The 19,301-nt window shown below is 42.4% G+C and overlaps 1 long non-coding RNA gene across 1 annotated transcript; it reads right to left on the reverse strand.

The window, feature by feature from the left end:
- Positions 1–1,002: 1,002 nt before the first annotated feature.
- On the reverse strand, positions 1,003–9,400 carry LOC110973126 (uncharacterized). Its single transcript, XR_002597433.2, has 3 exons — positions 9,217–9,400; positions 1,416–1,640; positions 1,003–1,056 (listed from the first exon to the last, which is right to left on the reverse strand). It is a non-coding gene; the product is annotated as an uncharacterized LOC110973126 (long non-coding RNA).
- Between the last annotated feature and the right edge of the window lie 9,901 nt (positions 9,401–19,301).

Genomic DNA, 19,301 nt, shown 5'->3' on the forward strand with positions numbered 1-19,301 from the left:
GAATTCTGGACTGAATAAAGAGCCGAATATTAAGGTAAGGCTGTGAACAAAGAAGTGAATTTACCACTGACCAAACGTCTCTGTGGTGAGTTTGCCGCACAACATAATAGACGGCATCTTTTTGAAATAAATGTTTAAGAATTACATCTACTGTAACACTTGATCTTTTTACAATGCAATAGAGCCAATAAAATATATTATGTAGGCTTATCATCCAAACCTTCTATTATGGAACAATTCAAATAACTGTACACAACTGTCTACCATTAATAACGAAAGGCATGTGCAGAGCTTACACCTTACATCAAAGAGCTGATAACTGTGTTTTCTTGAAATGTCCAGATGTGATGATGTGAAAAGAATGCATCACTTTGTTTTTTCGAAAATATGACCATGGGACAAAAGCGACCGAGACCAACCGCCCAAAAGAGCAACTCAGAATAATATCGACAGTGTAGACTCTCTTCAGCACAGGCATCACTAGGAAGGGGGAACTTGTACTTTTGCCAAGTGGGGGCACTCGACAGTTCAGCCATAACACTAGGCATTTTCATAGAAACAGGCCATTTTTTTTAACACACATTGTTGGTTTCACATTCTTCTGTCTTCCTCTTCCCCGCCCCTTTTAAACTTCTTCCCGCTCTCGCACCGCCCTCAAGATGCCCATTCTCATCAGGTTGGCTCACAGCTTTGGAGAATAACTAAGAACTAGACCCGCATAAAGACATTGAGCAGACATTCCCTTTGAGCCCGTAAGATCATTTTATCGCCCTCTCGTGGTAAGGTTGAAAAGTCCAATGAAGAAACGAAAGAACTTTGTTTTCTGAAACAAAATAAAGATGAAAAATAGCTCAAAGAAAATAATATCATAGAATAGAAAATTAAAGTGTAACAAAATCATCAAAGATAAACCCACTGCTAAGTTTCTTTGGTAATACATGTGTTTTTCAAACCAAACCATGCTGGACGTTATACATGTTGATAAAACATAAAACAACTTACGAATGATCACGAATCGTAGAAGGCAAATTCTAGTAGTTGTCAAATTCGGCGTCACTGTAAACGAAGCAAACATGCATAATCTGTGTAATATAATTTTTCTATAGGGTTATTGGCACACCCTAAGAACTTTGTTAAACCCGAAAGGGTCTTTCGAAACGACAGTTTGATCATTAAGCGATCGACGCATTTTTTTTTACATGTTTAAGTTTGGTCAATTAGGCGCCAATGGTGTAACTATGGCGAGAAGGGGATGAAGACCGTGCAGCTGGGTGGCCCCCTCTCCCTTAGAAATTTCAAAATGTAGACAACCCCGTGTATACACGCCGCATTTTAGTTATTTTCAATGCCCCTATGCCCCTTCGTATTTCGTCTTACATGTAGTGACGCTACCGTCTTGGGCGATGTGTGCTTACCCATTATCCCAGTCTTCCACCACTCGCTCCAGCATCTCAGGTCGGATCGGGACGAACGGGTAGATGCGTTTCCTGAAGTTCGTCCGGAGGCTGGCCCGGCCCGTGCGCCCCCTCATCTGCCAGTAATTGCCGGCCTCTGAGAAGGAGCAAGCCATGGTGACGACAAGCGCCAGGAGCAGCACAGTCCTCGTGTTCATCGTGTAGTGTCTGGGTGAGAGGATGATGCTGGGAACGAGGATGACGAAAGCACATAATTTAAGATGCAAACTTGAGTCTGTTATTATCAAACAAAATGATTTAATACAGGCTGAGTGCAAGTTGAAGACTGGGTCGGGGGGGAGATTACACCCCGAAAATGACTTTTACTCGAACAAACCATCTGGATATTTATTAAGACACTCTTGAACAAACTATTGGTGAGATTTCTCCAGCCTCCACGCTTCAGGTATCGCTTCCAAGACGAGTTATTTGCTCAGTCTTGACTAACACTCACCACACCACACCACACCCACTTAACCAAGCGGTCACTTATCGAGTGACTATCGGAGACAAAAGAAGGATGAGAGATCTCTAAAACCAGTCATACCTTTCTGCGCTAAGTTGGGTACTGTGCAAAATCTAATATTTGTTTGGGGAAGTGGGAGAACTGATGGCTATATCGTGCTCGCCAATATTTCTCTAATCGAGTAAATAAAAAGAAGAGTCGCACGATTTTTTTAAAGTGTCTGATTTGTCGAAACCCAACCTCGTTTTGCGCCGGTGCACAAACATTCTCCAGTGTTTGTTTTTCTCCCGTGAGACTGAAAACGACATTTGGCAATCATTCCCAATGGTTTCAGAGTGATAGTAACTTGCTTTTATCTTAAAGTGCTCTTACTTCCAAGAGGTTAATAATCTGAAGCAGACGCGGCCTAGCCGTAAAATGAGAAAAAAAATCACATTAATGTATCCTTGAGCGATAATACAATACACACTCGATAAGTGACCGCTTGGTTAAATGGGCGGGGTGCGGTGAGTGTTAGTCAAGACTGAGCAAATAACTCGTCTCGGAAGTGATACCTGAAGCGTGGAGGCTGGAGAAATCTGAAGAGGGTCCTCGAGAACATTTGAGTAGTGGTGAAGTGCCATAAATTCAAATTTTACGAGTTGGGACAACAAGCCTTCCTTGAGAGCTATCGTTTTTGAATTAACTGCACCAAACATTGCATCTTTTTGAGATGTGGACTGATGTGGAGTCAAGTTGAGTACCCACAAACTCCGGTAGAATTTCCGCTCCAAGCGCGCCATGGCAAGCGGGCAAATTGAAAGGAGCCAGAGCCAGACTCATAATTTCCACTTAAAACAAAATTTGTATTCATCAGAGAGGAACTCATGTAAACACAACGCATGTTTCCTATGACAAAGTTTGCTTGACGGTGATTGCGTTTCTTTTGTGGGTGTCTCTCGCACTGTTCGTTCAATGAGCAACCAGACTGTTTCACGGTCTCCGACACAGAAATGTCTAGATGTTGCAATCACATTAAGGTAACTCCAAATAGATTAACGTTCACCCTTATGATTCTTTGGATCAAAAGAATTCGCAAGGGCCTGTGCTATTAAACAGGAAAAAATGCTCTGTCTCTTCCTGGATGCAAGCCAACTATGAATTTCTAAATCATCTCAAACAAACATTTGCTGCTAAACCCCTCGCGACTGCATGCAATTGTAAGGTTCAAATTACCTAGTAATTCAAACTGCGAAGCTAGGGTCAGTATCTCAGAATCCCTGCCTGAAACACCGACCTTCGCCACTCACCTTGAAAATTGGTTGCAATTAAGGATAGGTCAAATTTGCTTTATGCAGCTTTTTCTTGGGGGGAGACAGCAACATTGTTCTTGAGAAAAAGGGAGGTCACGAAATTACCCAAAGCCACTGAAATTTCGAATAATGTTTGGGTGCGTGGTATCAGTAGTAACGGGAGAGGAACGTGGATGCCTTGCGCAGCGACTAGATATCTGTATAGGGGAGGGGAAAGGAAAATACACTGCAAGACTTATTATATCCAGTCTTTCTGTAACAAAAATTACATTCCAAATAGTCCAAAGGAGGAGTAAAGGACAGACCTGAACCTTGTGTAAGACCTTTTGCTCTTGTTCATCACAACACCTCATGCGAATGTAATGTGCGTCTTACTCACTAAAGATAATCGTTCCTCTTAACACACCTGCTACTACGATCACTCCTTCTCGATTGCAGGGCAGAAACGAACAATTCAAAAATTAACTTAAGTCACAGTGAGCCCTAACTGGCTGCTACCTGAGTTTTTTCCGTGCTCAGTTCCGCTCTGTTGGTGGCACTCACTCTGTACTGGTTGCGCAAATCAAGTTCAAAGTTCATATACAATATTCGACGTCTAAACCTGTTGAACACGAAGACTACGCAGTCATCATCAGTACATTGACAATAACAGAAATCAATCCAAAGATCTTCTCGGTGATCATGTAAGCTTCCACGGCTGGTTGAAAAGTGAACGCGGTGCGCCATCCCCCGGCCAGCATGGGAGGCAGTAAAGGTTGAATTGTGATATAGAAAAGGTCCTCAGATTCGCCACAACCCACCCGTACAGCCCCCTTTATCCCCCCGTCAAACTGAGAATCCATTCCTCCTACTTGTAATAGGCGAATCATTTTGTGATGTGACTGACATCGTAAGAGGTCGAGATTTTTAATGTGCCATAGGATTTGAATAAAGAGCAATAGTTGAGCCACAGCGACGGTTCTTTCTCCAGGTGGCAAAAATTCCCGAAGAAATAATTTACCCAACGCAATTTAATATCCTCAGGGGGATATGGCTCATGCGCGTTGGACCTTTAAAGGGCTGAAAATATATAGGCATGGTATTTTCCGGTCGATTTGTGATTTTGTCAGCAAATGCATCAAGCCACCGCAATCAGTCATCCTCAAGGACAAGTCCGACACCAGGGAGACTCAGGGAACAAGTTGAGTTTAAGTGAAGTCACATTGCGACCAGTAGGTTGCAGATCAGCACTTTTTGACGTCGTACAAAATCGTTTAGCAAATAGGCGGACGCTATAGAAATGGCAATGCACATTAATCAATTGTTGGGAGTTAGTTCGCAAACTGTGCTTCCTAATATCAATCCAAACTAATGGATCGAAAAAAAGAAAATTTTGTGTCACCTTATGGGCATAAAAACAGTAAATGAAAGAATGATAGGAAAGGGGAAAAAATTGCACAAGGGGTCGAATGCCGTGCCCTAATGGTCCGAAGATACAATCACTATCCGAACATTAAAGCTTAGGCCTACTATACGTCAGTTAAAAGTGCCATCAGATGGGACGCATGCGCATTTTTTGCTGCTGTTTCCATGGCTGGAAGTCGGATCTGTCGTCACCTGCTTTCATTAGACGATCTTTAAAATTCAAATTCGTGCTGCTCTCGTTCTGAAACTAAGGGGACAATTTCAAACAAACCTACACAAAGCAGACAGATGTCATTCGTAGTGAAAGCAAGCGAGCAAGACAAATCATCCTTGCAACATTTCTAGTGGGAATAGTTCTCAGTTGCTATTTGCACCGACATAGTTTGTTTGCAAATTCTGTATGATTGCGTAGGCTCGCATGTTGATAACCGGTTCAGCCAGCGTTCGACGTGTCCTTGCCTCTGATGTCGCATTCAATTGTCGGGGTGCTTTCTTACTTGGACGACTAGAATGGAGACTGGGAATCTCCGTTTCGATCACGGGAGTCTTTTTCACCGCGCACTCGTTATGCAAATCTTTGATTCACAATGGAGGAATACATTCTCGCTTGCAGTACATGATTTGCATGCCGAGTTTTCAAGTTTTTGTTTTTCCATGCGGAATGCAGGGAAGGAAATATCAACAAACCCCGAGACGAAAAATATAATTATTCATTCTTTTCAGTGGCGGATCCAGAACCAAAGTTTCGGGTGCCAACACTTTTGGAGGGCTAAAATGAGTAAGCCACGATATTTTCGTGTGTGATCTTTGTGGTCCTTCGGAAGTGTGAGGCTAAAATCTGGAGATGTTTCAGGGCGGAAAGAGAAATGAATAAGCACCCGTTGCCTCCTTCTTACAGGAGCATGGTCCAGTGTGACCCCGCCGAGACCAGCAAGTGTATAGTCCTCCACGGTATTACATCCATGATGTTCGGAACGTATGACGCGCACGTCTTACGAATTGTGCATGGATACCGGATTTCTACACTTCTCTTACATCAGGCTCTGTCACGATCTCCGCCTGCGTTTACATCAGTAACAGCTTCAATACAGTAATATCGCTTGTAAGGAAGGGGGGGGGCTCAAAGGCAATGATTACTGTCTAGACCTCCGGTTGCAAATTTTCGTTTTTGTTTTCTTAGAAAAGAACACAACTGAAGATGTGCAATGCGACAGTTATGTTTCTTTTCGTATAATGTTAAGATGTTTAAAAGCGAGGCTTCGGCAAATCTCTACTGGCCCCCATTTGTCTTGACTTCACAAAATGATCAAGATTCTAGATCGAGAAACAATTTAGGGTTAATTTCCAGCGAATTTTAAGGGAAAGAAGTATATCCCTGTCGACATGCATGTCGGCATCCTCAATGTCTTACTGCACACGAATAGCAGAGGACACAAACTAAAAATACAGACCAATTTGCTTGCTGTAAATCTTCCATTATACTTACACCTAGAAAATGTACTGTCGCTCAAGGAATTTTTTCATGCGATCGCATTTTGGTTCATAATGAGAGCTTTCGACCTATTGTTGTGCAACCGCTGGGATGGGTGTGGGTGTATGGGGTATCTATGCTGTAAAATCTGCGAAATGGATTATAAACGCATCATTTGTCAAATGTACTCTCCTGAACGTTGCAAATACGACATTTTAAATGTATTCTCTCTGATGTAAAGGACAAACACGAATAAGGAAACATCTAAATAACCCCGCATTTGGCGAAAACAACACAAGGATTTCGCTGTTTGTAATTCCAGTATTTCTCCGCATTTCAAGTTCGCGAAGGGTAACAGTCACCTTGAGAAAAAGGTCCATATACCTCCAATGAGCAAGCAGTGTTATTTTTCCCGTCAACTTGAAGACAGAGTGAGCATGTTTTTTGTTTTTACAAAAACAAGCTCCTCGTTAGTGATTGGCTTCACTTGATTAATAGCTCAGCAGACACAAGGCGTATATATCACTTTATTTCACTGTCCGTATTAACAGTGAGACTGGGTGGCCTCTAATTTCCAAAGTCATTTCAAAAGGCGCAATTTGTATGTTTGTTGCCTTGATCCGGGTAAACAAGAAAAGAAATCTTGTTCACGACGCCACGATGAACGGAATTTCTAAGGCGGGAGAAAGCAATTAAAGTTAAATTCTACTCGAATTCGTCTTGTGCACAGTTTCGCAGGGAGCGAATTTTCACTCGTGTGCGGTGAATTGCTTCAAATTTATTTGGAATTTAAAAGTGTACAAGCTAATTACGGAAAAACATATACTTCACAAAAACGAACTTTGAAAAAAATATACTCCACTTATTGAAAATACATACTTGACGACACTCCAGGGCTTTCGTACAATCGCGATGACAACATTGTGTGTGAAAATAGTTAATAAATCTGACGTCATTTACCCCTGATTTTAATCAAGGTATTAACATCATGAAACTGCAACCTAAGGCGCCTTTCCATAGACGCGTTCTCGGGTCGTCCCCTGTCCGTACATACGCGTAAGTTGCGGACAATTTTTATTGTAAGGCGCCAAACGGCTTCCCGATGCGGATACGAACAGGCCAACTTCCCGTAGGTCCTACATTATTAAATGGAAAGGCTATTAAGGCTATTAAGGAAACGGACCCATAGCTAAAATCTTCTGGGTAAAATCCGGGACCCCGGTCCCCCAGTCTGATCTTACAGACCTCCCTGGGTCCAGAGGTACTTGGAATCAAAGGTCCACGAGATCCGTGAGGCATGTCAATATAAACTCTAGGGTATACCAACTGTTTGCCCTTGACACTCTGATCTGTTTATCGCTGCAGAAAGTCTCCACCGGTTCTATCAAACGAACAAAAATGTCAAGTGCTTTCAAGTGCTTTAAAAGGTCGTATCACCTCTGTGCATTCATTTCAAAATCTTTTTTGTTTGTTTGAGGAATTTGATTTGTCCTCTTTTGCATCACGGATGTACATGCATTTAAGTGTCTTGCGATGAAGTACAGTGAGAATTTAGTAATTTTGCACGGATCTGTTGAATAAGAGGCATCTTCAATATACAAAAAATCGGAATAATTTGAAGTTACCATGCAGATCACAAAAGGCGAAGTTACAAGGCTGACAACTGATAGTCTCGACAGAAGAAGAACATTACATATACCGCCCAGATTACTATAATGATCTTTGAGGAATAAGACATGTGCAGTCCTGTTTAATTTATTTTATCTCGTCTGGAAAATTAGCTGGCAGTTTATGATGGAGTTTGCACTTTTCGCACAGTGCATAACCGGTGTATTTGTGAGCAAGATGTCATATAGGTTTGAATATCCAATCAAATGAACTCCACTTGAAACATACGAGAAGTGCTGGGAAGTCTGTCCAACAAAAACGATGAACTATGACCAGGGCGGTGGAATGATTTATGTGTCCTGCACGCGCGCCGGGGCAGTCACTGGGCTGATGTACCGATGAATAAAACCGACTCCCACAAATCATGCACGAGCCAAGGAATGATACAGGTTTGAGGCGCATCCCTACCCCACCAAGTAAAACGGGTTCATAGTTCTGCTCGATATCCCCATCAAACCCTGAACGATTTGGGGGACTTCAGGCAGAAGTACTTTGTTCCGAGCGCCCGGAAGCGTGAATTCCGTGAAATCTAACTATTATCCAGACATTTTTCCCATCACAGTCGTAATAAGAGGTCTTTTTAACCACAAACAACACTGCAGGTTATCAGAAAGAAACAGCAGAAGTCAAAACGTAAAATTTCCACAATTCAAATAGAAATTATGATTTAATTTTTAATTGGTGAGCGATCGTACACCTCGCCGCAGTCTATATTTGATGGATGCGGGCATACGAGTCGTGCAACATTTTGCAATGATGAATGCTTTTTAATGATTTCCTCCCCGTGTGCGATGGTTCAGAGGATGACATTATGTTGTCAGATACTTTTATCAATAAAAGGCAAGCGTATAATGTTTTGGGGCCCTGCCACCACTGCTCAAAATCCTTAATTAAGGCGTGTGTTGAATAAGAGGCAACGGAGAGACGTTAAACAAGTATTTATGTTAAGAAAACCATCCCATTGCGCATCGCTTTTGAATTGTCAAAAAAAGCACAGAAATAACTGGACTTTAACTTAAAAAACGCAAATGTCTGTCGAGGTCAGACATAAATGTCCAAAGATCGATGGTTACAAACTGACAGACGCCCAGAATGGAACTTGTCACCTCTATACAGTCCGATATAAATACGAGGACGTTCCTGTAATTACCGTAAACCCCTACTTTGCAGTAACCGTCAAAAACAGCCAAAAATTCCTTCCACTTGATTTCCCCCAGTACACAGGCACATTAAGAATGTGTTAAGAATGTGTCTTTGCCTAGTATACGAGTAAATGCCAGCTTGATGTCTGACATACCTTGGATTAACACCGAAAGTTCTTGTTTCTATAATTGAGCGATAATCGTTGAATAATGACATACACTTCAAACTAGTTGGAGTGGAAACCCTTCCGGCCAAAGTCATTTTGCTTAATTAGAAGCATAAGGTTTAAAGCAAAGCACCACATCCAAGTTCACCTACCTATCGAAACCAGAGTACCTCTTGGTAAATTCTCCAACTATTCCCGATTTCAGAAGTACCGTACTAAAAACTCAAAACGAAGAAAGTTTCCCCGCAGAAATGGACTTTCTCCGCGTGAAACGTCAAAGTGTTGATCACGGAACGTTTTGGTAGAAGTATGCTGTGCAGAAAGACACCGCAGCGTTTTTATTCGATTGACCAGAAAAGGGGGTGGTGGCAATTGGCGTCGAGCATATTGACGCTGCTTTCGGTGATATCACCACCGGATCTGGTTTTAACCCGTTTCAGCAATATCCACGCGTGCGTGGTTGTGAGAGGGGAGGTACCATGCACAACGTAAATGACACGTGCCAATTTGGCCGTGTAACTCACAGTCAAGTTTGGGGAAATTGCATTGCTGTTGCTGTCTAAACTGTCTGTCAATCGAACCCGTTTTCACTCTGAAGTCACTCCTTCCTTGATTCCCTCGAAGAAGAATCTTCCGGGGGGGGGGTAATACCACAAGACACTACATGTATATAGGGGGCCACGTTCATGATACATGGGCATCTATTACGAATCACATCCATGCAGAATCTTACATCAGAACAGTACCGGTAGTCTACATGTAAGACTTATTCTCTATTGTTTTTGAGTGATATTGAAACATTTTACTTGTTGGGAAGTCCGAAAAATTCTTCACAATCTGCTTTATGTGTTTGCTCACCACGAGAAAGTGGAGTGGATGCTTCAATATAGCCCGCCCCCCAAAAGTGGCGGGATATATACTCCCATCCCTCCAGGATTTACGCCCATGCCTGTAATCGTGGAAGAGGCTACCTTGGCAGTGCAAAATGGCAACCTGTGGCAATTCAGTTCCGATACTCCCCCGATTAACAAGCACCTCCCTCTGCCAACTACATGTCTGTCCTTTAGTCATACATTATTCAGCCTGAGCTGTGTGCTCCTCGATACTCTCTTCCCATCGCATCAAGTATTTATAGTTTTTTGCAGGAACTGTGTGTATGCGACGGCGTTCGGTGGAGATCCTCAAGCCAAACTAAAAAGGGCCAACCTGGCGAATTAAGCGCGGCAATTATGCCCGATCGATGGCATGAATTCATAATTTAAAGACTTAAGTGATTTTGCTGGCAGTCAAACTCCACCACCAGCTGTCAAAACCTGGCTGTGCAGCCGTAGACGGGCAATCGAGATCCGATCTGCAATACCCATTGCCCCGGTAACGGCATATGCGTACAAAGGATAGGTGGAAACAGCTGAAACTAACCAACTGTTAACGGTTAAAACAAAAGAGGACGGGAAGAAGAAAAACACCTCAAACTCAAAAATGTGATAAAAGCAAGGAACAGTCACTGGCCATAACATAATCGGTGGTGACAACAGCAAACAAGATAAGCCTACCATAGTTCACACCTTCTTCGATGCTCCATACGCCTAGCGATGCTGTTTCATTTCCCGAATCAAACTAAAAAAAAAACAAACTAAAACTACTATTTCTACAGACTATTCGCAAGCGAGATTTTTGTTCCCAATTTCAAAGTGACAAAGTCTCCCAAACCATTTTATATCAAACTGAAATTTTGTCAATTTTGGAAGTAACAAAGAGTTTGCATGGGGAGAGAGAGAGTAGCGCACGTAGATATGCGTTAAAGTAATTTTGTTGAAAGCATGAATGTACATGATGGGTATTCGATAAACGCTTAAATTTCATAAGCTGCAAGGTCAGAACCGATAGTTTATATATGAAGTAATTTTAAATGTAATAGTTTCATGCAACTTTTATGTTTTAAATACAGACATTACAGTGGTGTACTTGATCAAAGGTAGCGGCTTAACGAAATTCCATGCCTGAAAAAGGGACCACAAGAATTCCATTTGTATTGAGTACAAAGATTAATCTTTTAAATCTAAACAATTACTGGTTGGTTCCTTTCTAGAATACAAGTCCATGCATATAATAGTTCAGCAGCGATTTTTTTTCCTGCATGGATTTCGTGTCAGGTGGGATGTGGGAGAACTCTGGACGACACCTAGCAACAGAGCCCCCTCGAGTTAATCGACGCAATCGAACGCTTTTGCTTTGCACCAGGCGTGTTTTGTGCTTGCGGCTAATCTGCACCATACCAATGCAGAAGCGCTGATGAAGAGGATGTACCAGTAAACACTCTTCTCAACATGAGAGTGCATATCGAGTGCGACTCGTGGGCGTCTCAGTATGCACCTTTGTTCAACAGAAGCCCTCGAAACAACGCAGACTTCAATAAACAGGTGCAAAACACCATACCTGCGCAATGCCATTTTCAAGGTTCAAAATCTTAATGGCCTGAAAGCACATTTTCAGCAGGACTGAAATGAAAGAAAATTTATATTCATAGTGATTCTTTTACACAATGAAAACATTAACAATCCACAAACTGATCACAATTTAAATTGAAACGCCTGAAATCTCCACACAAATATAACCTAAATTAAATGTACACAAGAATGCAAGTGGTTCCTTCAAGCAAAGGAAACATTACTAGCCTCTTTCTAAATTTCTCGTGTCCCTATGCTTTGAAACGAAACGCCTGACTTGAATTAGATTGGGATTGATCTCGCAGTAGTTTCTAGCGCTGCTTGTTGCAAAAAAAGGCGGTGAACATGAAAACGGTTGAACTGTTAAACGTGGAGTAGGCCTATGCTTGGTAAACGATTAATGCTACATTGATGAAGCTTATAGGACACCAGCTAAATTTGCGCTCACAGCAGAGAATCTAAAATGTTGTAATAGGACAATTAATTCCCCATGAAAAGGATATGGTTACCCGTGTCTTGAAAAGGTTGAGGGCTATTTTAGACAATACCATAGCATAAACAAAACAGAATGGAGAAATATCCCTTCTCGTCTTAATAGGTATGTCTCCCTGACAGGATAGAGAGTTAAGTCGTCTCCCAACGTTTGCCCTTGAGTAGATTTGTGATCTGTGGGGGTATAATTAGGCCACGAACACACTGAGATTATAGTTGATCTTGCAAGGCGGTATAACATGCTTTATTCTTATTTTATCAACTGGTGTATATTATTACACAACACCCCAACGGGGATGAGAAACGATATGCAACGCTTCCAACAAAGTATGACACTAGAAACCTAAACACATAAATATAAAAATAAAAAATAAATTTATCGCTCTTTGATAAGATCAAACTAAGGTTTAAAATACTGATGGTAATTCCAGTGGTTTGCAATGACACAGCTCATTACGTGTGAAAATGCCCCCGATACGGTCCAGCATTTGTTGCTCCAAATGGACCAGGGCCCTAAATGGCCGCATCACTGACCTTCTCAGTTTCAACAGGCGCGGTTAATTGAGGGGAAAAATTAGGAAATTTCATGCTTGGCGGTTGCAATTGCTCATACCTTGTGGCACCTTCTGAAGTCATTTTACGTGATACATGTATTGTCACCGGAGGTCTCAGGTGTACGCATCAAATTCTGAAAGCAGCTGAAGCGCGGAAAATACTCAAAAGCACATCCACTAAAAGATTGCAAATGGTTGTCTCGACCCATTTTTGGCATTTTTATCAAACTACTCTTATTGGCCTATCGTCGAATTAAGACTAGTGTATGTTGAAGGATGTGAAAGGTTCATCATGATGACCGAGAATGTGCACTGCTTGAACTGCTCCAGCCAAGAGCGACTGGAAGTGAGACTAGTTTATGCACATCCGCTGAAGGAATAGAACCAAATATAACTCTTTGCTATAGCGCCCCTGAAATAATATCTTATTTCCATTTTATAATGGACCATGTACACGATGACGATATACCGAGAGGCAATCATCGGGTGACTCGAGGTTTAAACATCTTTTGCATGTTATTTGGCTTACATTAAGTAGGGCCGGGCCTATTGCCAAAACATTTTAGTCACTAGTATTGAGTTATGCTATCTTAAAAGAAACACATGTAGTGCAGAAGAGAGTCCTTCTTTTTAGTGCTGAAACTCAGTATTGTATGTCGCAAAATCTTACTTATAAAGAGAAATGCTGTGTGATGGTCTATGTTAGCAACACTCTTATTGGAATTCTTACTTTAGAACGAGTCTCATAAAACTCAGTCTCTCGGGTGTGTCAAAACAAGACCCCACTTTAGCACCCTCCAAATTTGAACTAATCTCTCAAGAAGGTCCACGGTGTGTTCTTCCTCTCAGTTACTGCTTGTGTGCAAAAATCTGCTACGCCCCAACGCCAACGAAAAGTGAAGTTAACGATTTATTTTTTCATCAACACAGAAAATACACCATCCATAGACCAAACTGCCATAAAGTGTGCCGTATCAGACACATAAGGCGCTTGGTATGAATAATTGAATGCAGTATCACGTAGCGCCGCAGCACCTTCATTAATTGAGCTGGCTTATCTAAATTCAGGCCTGTTCCTTGGCGGAAGTTGACCTTTTCATTAATTGATGACATTAAAAACGCAGAAGGAGAAGGTACCCTTTAACACTGTCTACTTATTTGTCTGTCTAAAACCCCGGAAGGTGCCAACTCGCTAAAAAGCTCAAATGAATGCAATTGGCTACCACCTGTCTTGGGTTATCTGTATTTTGCCCTATGGGGCTTTGTAAAATGTCACTTATGGTTAAATGTACCCAGCTATGATGAAGCTATGATGAACATAAGATTAAAAATGACACAGTATAATTGCACCTTATCTCCCCTCAACCTCAACAGACACGATGTTCATGTTTAGGGACAGCTCTTTTCATATCCTGGGTACTAAAAATCACCCGAAGTGTGCTTTCTGAGCTTCCTGAAGAACGCAGTGAAATTTCAAAATGCAAACAGAAACCTCATATCAAACACATAACGCAGGATGAGCTTGAAATATGGTGCGAACCTGAAACTTGATCTGAGATAAGCAAATTGTTGTGACGTCATCAGTTATCAAATAATTAGCAACTTAAGTTAAAACTTGAGGTTTAAGCAGTACTTTCCAATGATATAGTCATGTTTTTGATGGGGGTAGATCCATTTCATGTGCACCCCGGGGAGCATTTAGTGGGGCACAAAGTCGCTCGGGGCGGAGTGAAGGCACGAAACCTCTTTCTCAAGGCCCGTGTGTGAATCTAGAGCGTATTTTTCCCAGTCTCTTAAGCTCAATCTCGTGGGTAAGTATTAGCATGACAGCGATATACCCTATCGCCCTACAGGGTGTATATGTTCACGCTCGCAGGGTATCGTCTGATGCCGCAAAGGCACTGATTAGAATTTATAGCCCGTTGGAGACTGGATTATGTCAGTGACAGAGGCAATTTCTCATCGTGAACACTCCGCTAGACTCCATTCATCGGGTGGTGACAAGGGGGATTTTGTCGGGCATGGTTTCGGCTGCACAACAACGAGGAAAAGGAATGATTCCAATTGGGAACTTGAGGGTTACAAATTAAGATACAGGACGACTTATGACAGATTTCTTGGCGAGGCTTCATATGGAAAACGATGCTGGATTGGATAACTTTCACTGACCTATATCATTAATATGATGTCATGATGTTAATTGGTCCCCATGGGTCTGGTTATGTTATATGCCTCTAAACATTTATTTTGGGTCGTCAGCCGTTTTCATGTTTCTTTTCTTGTCACTGCTATAAGTGATGGTTTGATTTTCTTTGGTCATCTCTAAGTTTTCACGCTTATGGAAATTCCTTTGAGCTAAAATTAAGTTTAATAGACCGATTGCACCTGCTAAATCACGTGACCTATAGTGGGTATCAAACATCAATAATCACGGCATCCTCCCATAGCGCAGTGTGTTTTCAGTGATGTTGACCAACACTAAAACCGATTTTTGGCATGCAAAGCACTCAGCACATCAGTAGTCCGAATACTGTACCAACCATTAGCTTTATTTGTTTTTGTAAATGACACTTGTATACATTTTCGTATGGGTGGAAACCATGCTTATGTTCGATACCCACTATAGGTCATGTGACTTACTGGGCGTAATCGGTCTATTGAATCCGCTAAACAAAGCCTTGACGTTTTGACGTTTTTCACCCACGTGACTAAATGTAAACAATACCACCACGTGTTGACCGCCTTGGTCACGGTGATCGCGCATATTCCTACAAACGCTGCATGCTTGACTAGTTTGTATTGAATAGGTAGATTACCACCACAACACGATGCACTCATGAGCATCGCAACACTTCATGGGTCCAACACGATCGTGACATCACTGGAAAAAGGTCAATAGCCCATGAAGAGCTTACCTTGAAGTTGTGCGGTAAATTAGTATCCTTGCCTAAAGAATGGTAATGTCCAAGGGTGGTCACTTGTATCAGTGGCATTCTGGCAAGCAATCAGAACGCCCATTCGATATACCATTAACGGATCAGTGCTTGAGGCCCGGAACCTGAGCCCAACTTGCGTCTCGATGGTCATCGTGGACACACTGTATAAGAAGAAATGACAGATTTTATCATGGCCGAATCTAAGAGATGAGAAATATGAGCTCTTAAGAGAAATTGCCTCCTTGCATCATCTACGAGGATATATCAAGGATATCAAGACCAGGATCCCCGCCCACTCCCCCAACCCTACTGGAGAGAATAGCGCTCATCAATGCTACGTGCACGTCTTAAAGCACCAGTTACAGAAAACGAAACAGGCACCGAACTTAGCTGTATTGAAACCTAAGCACCAAATCTTTGCCTAATTTACCTGGTTTCATTTATGAGTATGGCATAGATTATGTAGCATTTCCAAATTACCTCCGCCTCTTTCCATCTCCAATTACTAAGCTCCACAAACATAGAAGTATATGAAAATCTGCTGACCCGGTGAGTAGCCCATACAAACTTCGCTGCTGAGGAACCCTCGGTTTGTTTTTTTTTTTTTCGACACGCGTTGAAGACTACTTGGATCAGTGAATCAATCATCCTGAAGAAATACTACGATGGGTCTACGCGTGAGCTGTGAGAACCGAAGTTCGAGGCATTTAACTGTGCCTATGGTTTCACTCAAGTACCACATTGAAAATGCAGACTATAGGGGATCGACACGTACAGTTTCGTCTATATTGTGTTAGCCCATGTTTGCCATAAAAGAGACCATCAAGCTCGTAACCTTGTTGGTCCAAAGCACGATGGCGTAAAATGACATAAAACTAGAAGAAAATCGTGAGGAGTTTGTTCCATTGGGTGTTAGGATTAGCATCCTGGAATGCGAATCCATCTATCAATCGAACAGGAAACGGCAATCGTGGGTAAATTATTACATGACTTTTACTGAATTGTGTTTCAACATAATATAGCCACTGATCAAAGTATTTCTTTCATATGGGCGGGCCATTCAGTGGAATCCACTGGTCTCCCATGGGTCCCATGTTTCAGGAAAATGTCAAAATGCGTAAACTTTCGTTCAGATTCCGCGTTAACGTTAACAATATTGGACAACATCTGGCTCTGGACTTAACTTGGGCCACCACAGAAACTGACGCGGACTTCAGGCAAAAATAAATACAATACGGTGGCTTTCCACTGAGTTGTCTAACAAATAAGGTACAGAGCATCAAATGAATGCAAACCGTAGCTGGCTACTTTTCATCATTTGTTATGTCACTGAAATTCTGAAAGGAAATTAAGTGCAATGTAGACCGATAATCAAAAGGGCCAGTAGTTAACACAGGCCCTCAACCAATGGGAATAACTTCAAAATTAAAATGATATTACAAGCATCGTGACCCTAAGGTCAAGTTCAGCCTCAATTTCCATCTACTCGTATGTACACTGTAAAAATTTCCGGGTCAAATTGACCCAAATCCGGGTCCTTAGGGGACTGGCCCTTCATGTGTTAAAGAATCACACTGTTCTGGGTCACTTTGACCCTTTGCAATGTAGTTTTGACCCATATAAAGGTACTTTTTACCTCAGAAAAGAGTGACTCCCTGCGGTTCCGATTGACCCGGAAGTTTTAGAGTGTATTATTTGATGCGCATTCGCAGTCCGAGATTTTTCCCTGTCCCTCAGTGGAGGTATATCAGTTACATGTAATGCGTCACGTCCCAGGCCTAGCACTGGCTTAAACCCCCTGCCGTACAATTCTGACTGCATCAGAACAGGAGCCTTTGGGGGTAAGATGGCTCAGTTGACCCATAACGCTCCGAGGAGGGACGTGGGAGCTCAATACTACGCTATACGGGAAGATTGCTTCGACTGTGGACTGCCGGGTCTCAAAGCGTAAATAGAGCGTCACAAGTGATCGGCACGCGCTCAGGTATGAATGATCGGATAAAGTCCAGTTCATCCGTGCAATGCGAACCCCAATTTGTGACGTAGCAGCAAGTACTCACACGTACAGCTTGAAAAGATCTCAGCATCGGTGGATTTCGCCAGTGTTCTTTTGTGACGTCACATTCGCTCAGCATTCACTCCAAAATCGCCATGTCTGATACAAGCCGTGCAGAGCTACAACCATGAACATTGCCAGCCAGCATGTGCCTACACCTCTGCTCCAGACGCAGGATTCGGACGCGACTTTTGCGACCTGGCCTTCAGATCGTGAATGAAATTGATCAACCTCATATCTCTTGAAACATTGTTACAGGGGGGTATACGTATATCCTTTTTTACGGATAGTTGTGTTGCCAAAAAACGTCTTGTGTTTCCATTGCTGTGCTACCCTCAAGGCCTCTACTCTCAAGGATAGATCCAGAACCAAATATTCGGGGGCGGGGCAAAAGTTTGGATTTATAATGTAACGGCATGTCGTCAGAATATAACAGACATGGTTACGTATGAATAAGCAGTTCCACCCAAGGACCGTAAGTCACGCTATTCCAGAAATGCGAAGTATGCGTCACAACAGTGGCCCTTCTGAGGGTTGAGGCTATGTTGAAAGCCCGGTTTCCATATGACGTAAACAATGCAGAGAGAAACGCAACCAAGACGCAAACTGCAACGCAGACGTATGAAAACATGCAAAAACGGAGGTGACGCCGACTGAACGCAGACAAACGCAAACCTGCCCGCGAACGATGGGTAAAGTTGAGACAGGTTCAACTAAGCCAACTGTCCGCGTCAAGTAGCCGTGGTATCCCAATGCAACGATATCCCTCTCGGTTAGGTCCACGAAGTTTGCCCACTTTCTCTTTAATGCTTAAATATCCCAGTGAACAACTAAATAGCTGACCGTCAATGAAATGCATGAAACTGGAGTAGAGGTTTGGCATCATGAAGCGGTAGACACAATCTAAAAGTACATTTTCCGCCAAAAAATCACGGAGTTTCCCACGCCATTTTGTTTCAATTTTGCGGTGGAATGATGTCGTGCACCTTCTCTTTGGTTCGTGTCTGCGTCTGCACATCTTGCGTTCCGTCTGCGTTACAAACGACCATATGGAAATAAGGCTTTAGTGCTTTTACACGCTCGAGAAAAGAAGGGAAAAAACAAATCATATAGTTGACCAATTAAAACGCTCTGCATCATTACGTATTTACTTCTGGCCTATTCTTGTTTTATAGCACAGCATTTTTAATGCAGTTTTTGCGTTTTTATTTGTGTGGTGTTGTTAAAGTCAGCCGCCTTGATATTATAAAACGAAGCTATTCAGACACGGGTTGGCTGCCATAAGGGCTTGATTTACAGAGCCCCGTCGCAGGTATGTGGCCTTTCAACATGTCGTTTCATGAAATACGGAAAATACACCATAGTTAAAATTGCCACTAAATACAGCTTCACTGAGCCCGTACATGTTCGTCTTTTTATCTTAGGGCCTAACGGCACCATTATCTTTTGGACACTGAATGTCGCCACGCAACGTCCAGACAATTTCACAAATGGACGGAAGGGACGTGTACAGACACGTACTTACACCTTCCATATCTAATTTGATAATGGGCACTTAGGCGTTAGTTGTGTTTCACACTGAACCCCGTACAGTTGTAAGCATATTACACTATTCGCTAGGACCAAGAACGCAGCAGGACTCTTGGTGCAACCTCGCTCGCTCCTACACACGCACGCCCATCGTTCCTTACTGCCCACGAGTGGGTCCGTCTCCACCAGTTGGTCGAATTGGTGGACCGATGGATCCGCCGG

The sequence above is a fragment of the Acanthaster planci genome, linkage group LG03 (assembly GCF_054643075.1).
Source record: "Acanthaster planci isolate LZ-2023a linkage group LG03, COTS_SCS, whole genome shotgun sequence".
Lineage (NCBI taxonomy): Eukaryota > Metazoa > Echinodermata > Asteroidea > Valvatida > Acanthasteridae > Acanthaster > Acanthaster planci.